Source organism: Callorhinus ursinus, unplaced genomic scaffold (assembly GCF_003265705.2).
Source record: "Callorhinus ursinus isolate GAN/ISIS: 27379988/994484 unplaced genomic scaffold, GSC_fseal_2.0 scaffold1, whole genome shotgun sequence".
NCBI classification, from domain to species: domain Eukaryota; kingdom Metazoa; phylum Chordata; class Mammalia; order Carnivora; family Otariidae; genus Callorhinus; species Callorhinus ursinus.
The window spans coordinates 77,385,592-77,398,363 of NW_027397063.1; the positions used below are offsets into that span (position 1 = coordinate 77,385,592).

Genomic DNA, 12,772 nt, shown 5'->3' on the forward strand with positions numbered 1-12,772 from the left:
CAGCGATGGTAGAGCTGGGATTCCAACGCAATTTAGTGTGACTCTGGGCTCCAGTTTACTTTCTTAAGCATAAAATTCCAGACTGTTAAACCTAAACGGGACCTTGGGGTCCTCTACGTCAGCCCCCCATCCTGCCCACGAGCAAACTGAGGCTTCTGAGGTGCCAGGAAGGAAATCGGCCACACCACTTGGGCGCAACTCAGAAGTGTGCTCCGGCGTCCAGGCGCCACAAGGACAAGAAAACGAAACTGCCTGGGAATTAATGTTTTTCTTCTTCTAGCAGGAAACGAGAGAGAAAATAGGAAGCAGAAGCTGCGCGCTGTGCCCGCTGCCTTCGCCCCCCGGCCCCCGCCCCGGCGACGCGCGCTCCAGGGCGCGCGCGTGCCCGCGGCGCGCCCCAGCGGGCCCGCGCGCCTCGTGCCTCGCGCCTCGCGCCTTGAGCCACGTCCCCGCCCCGGGCCCGGCGCGCCGCGGAGTTGGCTGCTGGGCGGCGCGGGACTGGGTGTGGCCGGCGGATCTCAGCGGCGCTGGTCTCGGCTGTGCGCTGTGCTCTGCACGCCGGCTCCGCGCTCGAGGGGCTGCTGAGCTCCCCGCGGACTCAGGCAGCGGCCGGTCGACGCGGACTCGAGCTCCCTCCAGGTAGGCGGTGATCGCACGCGCCGCGGATCGTCTGAGCGCCCCCCGGGGGGATCCCGGGCTTCCCGCAGGGGGCGTGGGGCGCCTCGGGGCCGCCCCCGCGGAACCCCGCCCGGTGGTGGCGTGGGGCTGGCCGGCTCGGGCGCTCTGGGCGGCGGAGCCTGCCCGGCAGGGACGGGACGGGCGCGCCTTGGTCGAGCTGTGCTCCCGCGCGGGGGCCAGCCCCTCGGCCGCCGCCTCGGGCACTTCCTGGGCGGCTCGCTGGACCGCTTGCTCTGGGAAGCGAGGGGGCGGCCTATAGTCTCTCGGCCTCCAGACCCCCCAGGTCGGTCCCTACGCCCCGAGGCCTCGCCGGGCGACTCAGCGCGAGCTCGTGGTTGCCCTGAAAATAGCGGTTATTCGGGACTGCCCAGAAGGGTTATTGGGTAGCTCATAAAAGTTTTCCGCTGAGTGCTAAAAATGAGACTAGTGGTTTCGTGTTAAATTTGTTTTGGAAATGATATGTCCAGTATTGGGGCGCGGGGTAATGGAATATGAATTCTTGTAAATTCTGTACATGATAAAATGTTTTCCTTTTCTCTCCACATTCTTTTTCTGCTTCAGAACACAAATGATTGCCTTCTACTTTGATATTTATTGCTATACGGTAAGGGAAGACTGAATTTCCAAAAGTTTAAAAACAGACTTTCATTTGTTTATAGAAACGATGCTTTGTTATTTTGCATCTCGCTCTCTCTGTCTCTCTTTCGGTGTCTCTTCCCTTTTCTCCCATTCCTTCCCCTTCTCTTTTGGTAGAGGATGTGGATACATCTTTTTCTCTTTCGGCCACTGGCAGAATAGCTCGGCGTGTAGATTAGCACCCTGCTGGGAAGTTTTCTTAAGACATTTGAAATTTAATTGTTGATCAGAACGCTTTATTATCGTTCCTTCTTAGTGTTGCAAACTGAGATTGTGACCTTTGAGTACATCTTCTAGAACACAGAGCACACACTGCTTATTTAAGATGAAAGGGAAGTCTTTTCTAGTCGTGGAGGAAAAGGACGGTTTGGATACATAAAATTGTATGCTTTGAGTCTCTTTGCCATTGTACATTTTAAGACTCTTTAGTGTGGAGCTTTTGGCGGCTCTGAAAGTTTATTGTATATTTCAGTATTTGGCTAAAGATCATTTTAAGATTTTCCGTGTTGCATTTTTGTTTGTAGATGAATTTGAAACTGAAATAGAAGCTTTTAAAATATTTTATTGAACGTGGTTAACTATCTTGTGTATACACATTTATTAAATTATAAAATTGGTTACCGTGGTTTGCAATACATTCAGGTTCATCTCTGTGAGCCATAAGCATTGTTTAGGGGGTTATTCTGAGTCATTGGTCTTTGTTAACCTGTAGAATTGCTTCTTGTATTATTTTTTCCAGCTTTATTGAGATACAGTTGACATATAACATGGTATAAGTTTAAAGTAAACAACGTGATGACTTTATATTCATATATATTGCAAAATGATCACCATAGTAAGATTGGTTAACACATTCATCACCTGTGTGTGCCTGTGGCTGTGTTTAGCAACTTTCAAGTACAGAATACAGTGTTGTTAACAGTAGTAACCATGCTGTACCTTATATTCCCAGAGCGTACTCTTATAACTGGAAGTTTGTACCATTTGATAACATCTCCCCAGAATTGTTTCTTTTAAGTCATTGGCCCTTTAGTATGTCGGCACATATTTTTACACTTTAAAAATAGATTCTGGGACATTTTGAAAATTGAGAATTGGAACAAAGAATCGGACATTTTTCTGCCCTTACCAAGTACTGCCTGAGATGGTGTGATTTCTCGAGTTTTTCAGGCATGTTACTAAAGTACACTTTGTTAATAGTTTCTTTACCTTGCTGACTGGTTTAACCTGGATTTGTTGTAGGGACTAATTATTAGACATTTGTTCTGGGCCAGGGGTGATGCTATACATTATTCTGTTTATATCTGACATGAACTTGGCAAAGGAGGCATTCTCCAGTTCTACAGGTAAGGAAACTATGCCCCTGAAATCTAAAATAACTTGCCTGTGGTCATGTAGCTGTTTAGTCACTCAACTGGGATTCAAGGCCAGACCTCTCTGAATCTGAAGTCCACGTTCTTTCCTCTGTGCCACATTGACTTCGTGCCAGGACATGAGGAATGACCCTCAGTTACTCGTTAGCATATTTGTAAATTTTCCAAGACATGCCAGAGATGTGGATTTGTTTTTCCAGCATGGTTGTTACTATCCGTCTGTGTTATTGTGCAGATCCTCATGTCAACCATTCTCTCACCTCTCTGTTCCTGGTTCAATGTCTGGCTCACTCAAAGTTCAAGACCTCCCTCTTGTGAGGGCAGATTTTCTCCTGTTGACATTAATAGGTAATGAAAACTTGATTATCCTTCCAAAATAATAACCCCATTTTAATGTGGGTTTTCTAGAGCCATAGATACAACTATTTTGGAAGGTTATAAACAGTATGACAGTCTCTTTTGAAATATGGGAACCCTCTGATATTCCTCAAATTAAACCAGAAGATATTTCTTTTAAAGATTTTATTTATTTATTAGGGAGAGAGAGGACACAAGCAGGGAGGAATGGCAGGTAGAGGGAGAGGGAGAAGCAGGCTCCCTGCTGAGCAGGGAGGACAATTCGGGCTCGATCCCAGGACCCTGACCTGAGCCGAAGGCAGATGGGATGAGCCACCCAGGCGCTCCTGTGTCTCCCATCTTAAAATTCTTTTCTTGACCTATTATTCTGCCCCGTGTCTCTGGCTCCACATTGAGAAAGCATCATTTTTTTTTTTTTTTTAGAAAATGTAATTTTTTGAGAGAATAAAAATAAATACAGGAGAGGATAACCAGAAAGTAATTAGTTACCTACAGGGGGTGGTGGGTAGGAACTGAGTAGAAGGCATAATGGAGGGAACAGCACTGCTGTGATTTTATCTTTTTGTATAGTTTTGGAAACTTGTTTATGTTTTATATGTTCAAAAATAAAATTAACAAGTTTGAAAGAAAACTCCTCCAAAATTTAATACAAATAGGAACAAAGGAACCAACTATATTTCAATGAATAACGTGAATTCTCTGAAGAAAAGAAAAATCCAGGTAAGTTTTTAACACACCACTTTGACTATCTACCTTTAATCTAAAGATAGAAAGGACTGCCAAAAAAAAAAAAAAAAATCTTGAGTCCTGAGTAGTAAACTGGTTTTTTATAGTGGTAGAGATATAGCAAGTCTTGGACTATTTTGTATGTATCATAGAAATGAGCAAATGAGTAAATTCATAGATTTTTTTAAAAAGATTTTATTTATTTTACAGAGAGAGCACAAGCAGGGGGAGAGGCAGGCAGAGGGAGGAGAAGCAGGCTCTCTGCTGAGCAAGGAGCCTGATGTGGGGCTCGATCCCAGGACCCTGAGATCATGACCTGAGCTGAAGCCAGACACTTAACCGACTGAGGCACCCAGGCATCCCAAATTCATTGATATATTTTGAGGTAGGGTTTTCACTGTGGGAGAAGGGAAATAAAGATATGAAATGGAAGAAGGCAGTGAAGCACTCTTTGGTGTTGGATTGGATTTAGAGTTACATATTTCCTAGCTCTGTCTGATGGAAAGGTCTAGAAGCAATGACACCCTAGTAGCAGTGAGCACAAGTAGTGCCCATATCTAAATGGCTGATTTTAGGGCTGGGGCAGGGAAAGTAGAAGAACCTAGAACACAAGGTAGGAAGTATTCCCCCAAATGGTGGTAGCACATCAAAAGGACATAGGAACTAGCTTGAACAGCCAAATCTGGGAAAATTTGAGCCTGAAAATGAATAATGATAGTAACAGATTATAACCCATTGAATAAAATAAGAATCCACAAGTTTATAATAAATAAAGGAAAAGGAGAAAGCATTTTCACTTGACTGCCAGTAAAAATGTAGAAAGAGCAATAGAATTAGAAGAGTGACTGGTTTACCACCATCATGGTCAGTTGATTCACATGAGTGTCACTAACGGAGAAAATTGGATGGGGAAAAGGGTACTAATACGGTTTCCAGTGGTCTCTCCAGAGATTAATGACCAAGGGGAAAATGAATACTTCACAGTGCAGAAATCAGGAAGACACCACCTCAATCAAGTGATGAAAGTTAACATCTCTATTAGCGGGATAAACAGGTTCCTCTTGGGGTGCCTGGGTGACTCAGTTAAGTGTCTGCCTTCAGCTCAGGTCGTGATCCCAGGGTCCTGGGATTGAGTCCCGTCGACCTCCCTGCTCAGCAGGGAATCTTCTTCTCCCTCTCCTCTACCCCTGCTTGTGCACCCGCGCGCTCTCTCTCTTTCTTGTGTGTGCGCTCTTTTGCTCAAATAAATAAAATCTTAAAAAAAAAGGAAAGAATGCGAAAAAAAAAATAAATAAAGGAAGATAGTTTAAGAGACCTGACAAAGTACAATGCATAATCCTAGATTGGATCTTGGATTGGAAAATCTAACTGACATCAGGACATTGGCAGAATTTGAGTAAGTACTGAATATTAAATAATAGTATTGCAGGGCACCTCGGTGGCTCAGTCGTTAAGCATCTGCCTTCGGCTCAGGTCATGGTCCCAGGGTCCTGGGATTGAGCCTCGCATTGGGCTCCCTGCTCAGCGGGAAGCCTGCTTCTCCCTCTCCCACTCCCCCTGCTTGTGTTCCTTCTCTCGCTGTGTCTCTCTCTGTCAAATAAATAAATAAAATCTTTAAAAAAAATAGTATTGCATCAATATTAAGTTTCCTGAATTTGGTCATTGTACTGTGGTTATATAAGACAACGTCCTTGTTCTTAGAAGATACACAGTGATTTATTAGAAGTAAATGGTCAAAATATCTTCAATTTAATCTCAAAATGGACAAGCAATAATTATTACATATGAAGAGAGAATGATAAAGCAAACATGGCAAATATTAACAATTAGTGAACCTAAGTGAAAGGTCTAAGAGTACTTACTCACCATACTACCTTTTTCAGCTTTGTTTGAAATTTAAAAAAAAATGAAATGTTAAAAATAAAACTTCAAAAAATAATAAAGCTACTTTGTGTCCAAAAACAACAACAAAAAATCTCTGAAGGATTCCATGTAGGCTGTATCTACTCCTCAGCTCCCTGGCTCCCCTCTTCTAAATCCACTCCAGAGTGACTTTATCCTTCCTGTGCTGTGAAAAAACCATTCTTCTCAGGGTCACCAGTGACATCGGTCTTGCCACGTTAGATCTCTCGGCCACCTTTCACACGGGTAATGGAGAACTCCTTCCTGCTGAAGCAATTTTCCCTTGGCTTCTGGAACATGGACTTTGATTTTCATCCTGCTCCACTGGCGATAGCTTCTTACTCTCCTCAGAAAATGGTGTTATCATCCACCCAGTTGCTTAGGCTAACAATTCTAAGAATAATCTTTAATTCTCCTGTTTCACTCATCCTACATCTATTCCCCCACTGGCAACTCTAATGGGTTCTAACTTATTATTATTATTTCAAATTTGGCTATTTTTTATTGTTTTTGCTGCCACTACCCTTGTGTCAAACCACCATCTTCTGGGGCCTGGACTGCAACAGTAGCTCCTAACTGGTCTTTCAGCTTCCAATCTCAGGCAGCAGAACCCATTACTATGAGATAAAATCTGAAGTTTTTACTGTGGTGAGGAGGCCGACATGATTACATGGTTGGTCTCCTGCCCACCCCCTGTAATCTTTTCTGCTTTGCTCACTCCCCTCCAGCCTCACAATCCTCTCTGTTGATTCAGCTTGCCAGGTTAGTTTCTGCCTCAGGACCTTTGCATTTACTGTTTATTCTTCCTGGAATGCTCTTCTCCCATTTAAGGCATGACTGATTCGATCATTTCATTCAGGCTTTACAGATTAATTTATTTAAAAATAGCCTTCCTTGTCGCTGACTTCTTGCAGGTTTTTTTCTCCTGCATAGTACTTATCTGTACTTGAAATTGTTGTTTATTTATGTGCTTTATTATCTGTCTCCTAGACAGATATAGAATAAAGCTCCATGACAACAGAGCCTTTTGTTTGTTTTGTTTACTGCTGAATCCCTAGAGCCTGGAATGTGTCTGGCACGTGGTCAGAACTCAGATATTTGTTGAATGAATGAGTAAATGCATGAATTAATATATTCCAGCTTTTTTGCTGTATTTTAACTAATACTGTTTCAAATGGAGAAGATTGTCTCAGAGAATCGTATAATGTAAAGTTTCTTGGTGATAACTGCTAAAGCTTCTCTGGAAGCTAACAAGTTGTTAATTTTGTTTCCCAGCTTCATCTTGCTTTTGTCTGCCCTCTGGTGGATGTAATCCTGATAAGCAGCCAGACAAGTACAGTACATCACTAGGAAGAAACAAAAAGGGAAAAATCTTGACCACAAACTGGATAATTTTTAAATTACAAAGATTAAAAAATTTTAAGTTTTGGTAAGCCTCTAAATTAACCATATTAATATTGGAAAGAATGACAAGAAAAAGGACACTATTTAAAGAGAGATCTGGTTTAGAATGTAAAAAAAAAAAAACTAGCTCCAAAATGTTTTGACTATTTAAAATAATTCCTGCTTAAATATACTTCTTTCTTTTAAAATATTTTTTAAAGATTTTATTTATTTATTTGAGAGAGAGAGAGACAGAACACAAGCAGGGGGAGGGGCAGAGGCAGAGGGAGAAGCTGACTCCCCACTGAGCAGGGAGCCCGATGTGGGACTCGATCCCGGACTCCAGGATCATGACCTGAGCCGAAGGCAGTCGCTTAACCAACTGAGCCACCCAGGCGCCCCTCAAAGTTATATCTTATTTAATTTGTTTTGCAGTAGCAATCACATTAAATGATTTTAACACTCTCATACTGCTGACTTGCTAAAGTAACGTAAATTTAAAGTTTCTCTTAGTGTCCATCTTTAATATTGAAGGCAGTACATAGCTTAAATATCCCCTCTTCTCCTACCCAGTTTTGGCTTTAGCAGGGTTGTTTCCTGCGTTGTTTGGTTATTACCAAGGAAGCTTAGTATATACCTTGCTGGGTAAGGGCATACTCCCACCAAAATGCTTACCTTACAGTTGGAACCCCAAAAGGGAGCATTTGCTCGGGGGGTGTCAGTGCTGGCATCTTTGCAAGTATTTAGAGCTCTGAGGTTCTCATCCTAACAGTTATGTAGTATTTCATTGTATGGATTTACCATATTTGCTCTCCTGTTGATTTATGTTTGTAATTTTTTTGTTATATAAACAACTGAAGAGTGACAGTCCTTAAATGTTCATTCTTATTTATGCAAAAATACTATGTTTTTAGAAGTCTTACTGTTTCTTCTTCATCTTCTAACTTATAATACATTTTTAGCTATGGAGAAATTGGTAGAATCTGTACTGTAGAGAGAGAACACTGCTTTGGAATAGTCAAAGGTGAGGACGATGGTCCCTGGGTTTGTGTGGAGGGATTTTTGATATTTTTGTTATGGTAACATGTAGCAATGGCTGACTCATTTTTCTTTTCCCCTTCAGTTTTTATGAGTTCCCCACCTACACACCCTTACCGTGGAATTGTTTAAAGAGTGAAATTTGGGCTTTAACTGTTTAGTAATGTAAAATTAAAAACCCAGTAATAACACCTTAAGCTGAATGAGACTTTGTTGTCTAACTGGCATGCAACATAGATTATACATTGTATTTAGGATAGTTAACAAGGCTTATAGTGACCATGTTTTTATAAGGAAATAATTTGAACATTTTTTTATTTTCTAGACTTCTGTAAATTAAATTATGTACTTATTAGAAAAATGGAGGACAGCTAATTATTTAAGGCAATTGAAATTTGTCAACAAGGGATCTTCATTATGTGCATTACTTATGAAATGGGTCTCTGGGGAAGCTGTTGTGGGAGTAGGAATAAACTTTTTGAAAAATGTGGTTTTAGGGCATCTGGTTGGCTTGGTCGGAAGAATATGAGACTCTTGATCTTGGGGTCGTGGGTTTGAGCCCCACGTTGGGTGTAGAGATTACTTAAATACAAACATTTAAGAAAAAAAGAAAAATGTGGTCTTGTCACATGATATAAAAACCAAAGCAGTTGGTATTTAAAAATTTTTTTAAACTTAGGGGGGCTGGTGGCTCAGCCGGTTAAGCGTCTGCCTTCGGCTCAGGTCATGATCCTAGGGTCCTGGGATTAAGCCCCGCATTGGGCTCCCTGCTCTGCTAGAAGCCTGCTTCTCCCTCTCCCACTCCCTCTGCTTGTGTTCCCTCTCTCACTGTGTCAAATTTGTCACTCTGTCAAATATATAAATAAAATCTTTTTTTTTTTAAGATTTTATTTATTTGAGAGAGAGAATGAGAGACAGAGCGCGCATGAGAGGGGGGGAGGGTCAGAGGGAGAAGCAGACTCCCTGCCGAGCAGGGACCCCGATGCGGGAGTCGATCCTGGGACTCCAGGATCATGACCTGAGCCGAAGGCAGTCGCTTAACCGACTGAGCCACTCAGGCGCCCCTATAAATAAAATCTTAAAAAAAAAAATTAAGCAGTAGCCTACTTATTAAAAAAAATTTTTTTAACTTAGATATTAGTTTTCATGGTTATATGTTAACTTTTTTATTGTTTTTAAAGATTTTATTTCTTTGACAGAGAGAGACACAGCGAGAGAGGGAACACAAGCAGGGGGAGTGGGAGAGGGAGAAGCAGGCTTCCCGCTGAGCAGGGAGCCCGATGCTGGGCTTGATCCCAGGACCCTGGGATCATGACCTGAGCCAAAGGCAGACACTTAATGACTGAGCCACCCAGGCACCCCTATATGTTAACGTTTATGGGAATTAAAACTTATCAAGGGATTTCATTATTTCATTATTTATGTGCCACTAGGGAAGCTTTTGGGGGAAAAATACTTAAAAACACATACAGAAATACTCCTCTGTGACTTAGGGTATAAAGAAGGAGAGAAATGTTGCTATGTAAATTTCACGCATGGCTGTGTGCTAATTTTCAGTGAGGAAACATCTTCCCAAAGTTTTTAGAGATGATGTGGTCTCACACATCATGAAGGGCTAGTGAAGCATCAGGAGTGTAATGTATGTTTCTTCAGCAATGCTGAAGAGCAATATTGGTGTATGTGAGGGTGAGTGCTGCTAAAACACAGTTCAAGCCACCTGGGAGAGAGAAGACCCCTTGGATTGATGGCTTTTGAGAACCTTAGTGGTGGGGAGGGAGTTGAGCATGGAGTGGAATCACAGATAGCTAGTGTGGGTTATTAGCTGTTAGTCTAAACCCAAGAAAGCAATCGTATGATATTTTGGTAAATAAAGTGTGATCCTGGAGTAGCATTGGTGGCTATCTGTTCATCTCATACCAATATCACATAGGTGCATTTGCTTTTTAATTAGTAAAACCTCCAAAGTTTTACCTTCTGCCTCAATATTAATGGCTTTATGTTAGAAAGAATGAGATCTGTACTGAAAGACACCAAGTGATGTACTGTATTTCTAGTTACTATTGGTAACTTTAAGATAATTTTACTTTTAAAAAAAAGATATTTTACTTTTATTAAAGCTGTGAACACATGGAGTTGTAGCTAGCTGCCTTTCCGTGAATATGTTAATTGCATGTCACATTTTGTCCTGTGAAGCCAAATTAGCAAATAGGCTAGATCATGACGCCTTATAAACATTTATAAACTTACAAACATTTATTGGATGGGCACTTACAAACATTTGTTGGCTGAAATTCTGATGGTCACTGTTGTCATATTTTCATCCTTTAGCGGTGGGATTCATTTAAATATTTTTTAGATATAATCAAGAGTAATATGTAATCAATTCTGGTAAATTTAAGGTATTGTTTTTGGTTAAAAAAACAAATTATGTGACTTTGAAGTGACCTAAGACTGTGACTTAGTGATACAGAGGTGAACCATACATGGTCCTATCAAAAAAAATCCAAGAGGTAATAATACTTGAGTGAAGTCATCTGAGAAAATACAGTCTGAGAAGGTTGATTTGTAATTTACATACTCATAATTCATTTTCCTAATGTCTGAGTCACAGAGCCTTAGAAATACTAAAATTAGAGGCTTCTCAACTTAGAGAAGGTAGTTTTAGGACTAACTAAAAGGAAATTCCCTGCCATTTTATATAGCTGCCAGTGAATTCATAGAACGTGTTGCTTTAAGAGGTAGTGCAGCTAAAAATATAAGCATACTAGAAACAGTTTCAGTTTAAGGGAAATCCTTAGTATGGTAAGTTCAGTCATATTCTCATGAAACATTTGGTTTTGGTGACATAACATTTTAAATATGTGCTCTATTGCAGCCCTTCCATCCTGATATAATTATTATTAGTTTCTCGTGAGAAGATGAACTTTTCTGGTTGGGGTGGGTTGGTGTGTGTGGGTGCCTAGTGCAGGGTGGGTGTTAAACACATTTGTTGAGTGGAAGAATGAATCACATGACGATTTGGATTGACAGTAGGTCGGGATAGTGTTCATTTCTTCTGTAGGCAGGATACACTAAAAGAATGGAGACACGTGCACTCTACATTTAAAAGATGCACTGTGCATCAGGTTTTTATGTAGTACCTGATATTACTATAATTTTAGGTTTTCTTACTACCTTTGCCTCAAAGAGGTCTTCCCTTCTTTTCCTTGATTTAAAGGATACTTTTGTAATTCATAATTTAAAAATTAAACCTAAAGAATTTATGATGAAACGCTCAGCTTTTATAAATGGCAAATAGTTTAAAACACTACAGTTGTCACACACGTTCTGTTTATAACACGCAAATGTAAAAATGTGTTGGAATGAAACAACAAAATCCATTTGCTTTTAATTCCATGAATACCTGTCCATTTTTTTTACTTTTATGCATGACATTTTATTGGGCCGTGGAATTTACCACCTCAGTTTAGATTTCTGCCAAGATGACAAATCCTGTTCAATGAGAGACCCCCTAAGTCTTTTTTTTCTTTAAAGATTTTTATGTATTTGACAGAGACAGACACAGCGAGAGAGGGAACATAAGTAGGGGGAGTGGGAGAGGGAGAAGCAGGCTTCCCGCTGAGCAGGGAGCCCGATGCGGGGCTAGATCTCAGACCCTGGGATCATGATCTGAGCCGAAGGCAGATGCTTACCAACTGAGCCACCCAGGTGCCCCGAGACCCCCTAATTCTTATCCAAAGCATTCACCCCCAATGGATCTGTTTATGATACCTGGATAAAGAGCTTGTTTTCTTGTTGGTTGATTTCTGACTGTGTGGACTGATCATGTTGTGACTTGTTAAGAAAACTAAATCACAAGATTTTTTTTTTAAAGAAAAATGTATTAAGAGCTACTTTTGGCAGTTGAGAATCTAAAGTCCCTTTCTTAATTCCAGAGATACATGAAACACTATTGGCAGCTATTTTCTCACACACTTCACTACTTTAGCAAAGATTAATGCGTTTAAGCTTTAATTAAAAACCTTAAGTATCTCTCTTTTCAGGTGTCCTGGGTATTTCCTGATAGAAGATAGCTGGTTCCTAAGCTACCCTTTCAACTCTTGAGTTTATTTCATTCTTATATCCTTAAAGAATAAAAGCAAGACCAAATACAGATTATTTTAAAGAAGGTGCTGGCTGCCAAAAAAATTCAAGTTTTTGCCAGATGTATTGTTCCCTTGAGGAAAGGGAAGATACCACCTGAAATATGTCAAGAAATTGTTAATGATTTCTTTGTAAAAACATTTTTAAGTTGTGAATGTTTGAGAAATAGGAAATTTATATGGGGAGAGTCTTTTTTTTTCCTCTCTTCCCATTCTGAAGGCATTCTTCAAGAAAAAAAATTCAAAAAATTTTCACAATTCAGATGTGGGAAATAATTCTGCCCTATTTAAACTGATAAAAATGGGAATGATTTTTTTCTATAATCATGTATTCCAAGTACTATCTTTATTTTTTTAAAGTATTTAGATGTTTTGTTTGACCAGGAAGATAATATAAATGCCATTTAGGTTTTTTTAGGAACTTTTTTTAAGATTTTATTTGAGAGAGAGCGTGAGAGAGGGAACCCAAGCAGGGGGAGTGGGAGAGGGAGAAGCAGGCTTCCCACTGAGCAGGGAGCCCGATGTGGGGCTCGATCC

At 40.7% G+C, this 12,772-nt stretch overlaps 1 protein-coding gene across 5 annotated transcripts in view; it reads left to right on the plus strand.

The window, feature by feature from the left end:
• Positions 1-466: 466 nt before the first annotated feature.
• The window catches only part of GNB4 (G protein subunit beta 4), a 58,254-nt gene continuing 45,948 nt past the window's right edge, over positions 467-12,772 (plus strand). The window contains exons 1-2 of one of the 5 annotated variants that reach the window (XM_025878405.2): positions 467-639; positions 1,240-1,282. The gene's annotated coding sequence lies outside the window, so the exon portion shown is untranslated. Of the gene's footprint in view, positions 640-821; positions 962-1,239; positions 1,283-4,134; positions 4,156-12,772 lie in introns of those variants that run through there. The other 4 variants (XM_073896882.1, XM_025878396.2, XM_073896884.1 and 1 more) reach the window with 4 other exon arrangements.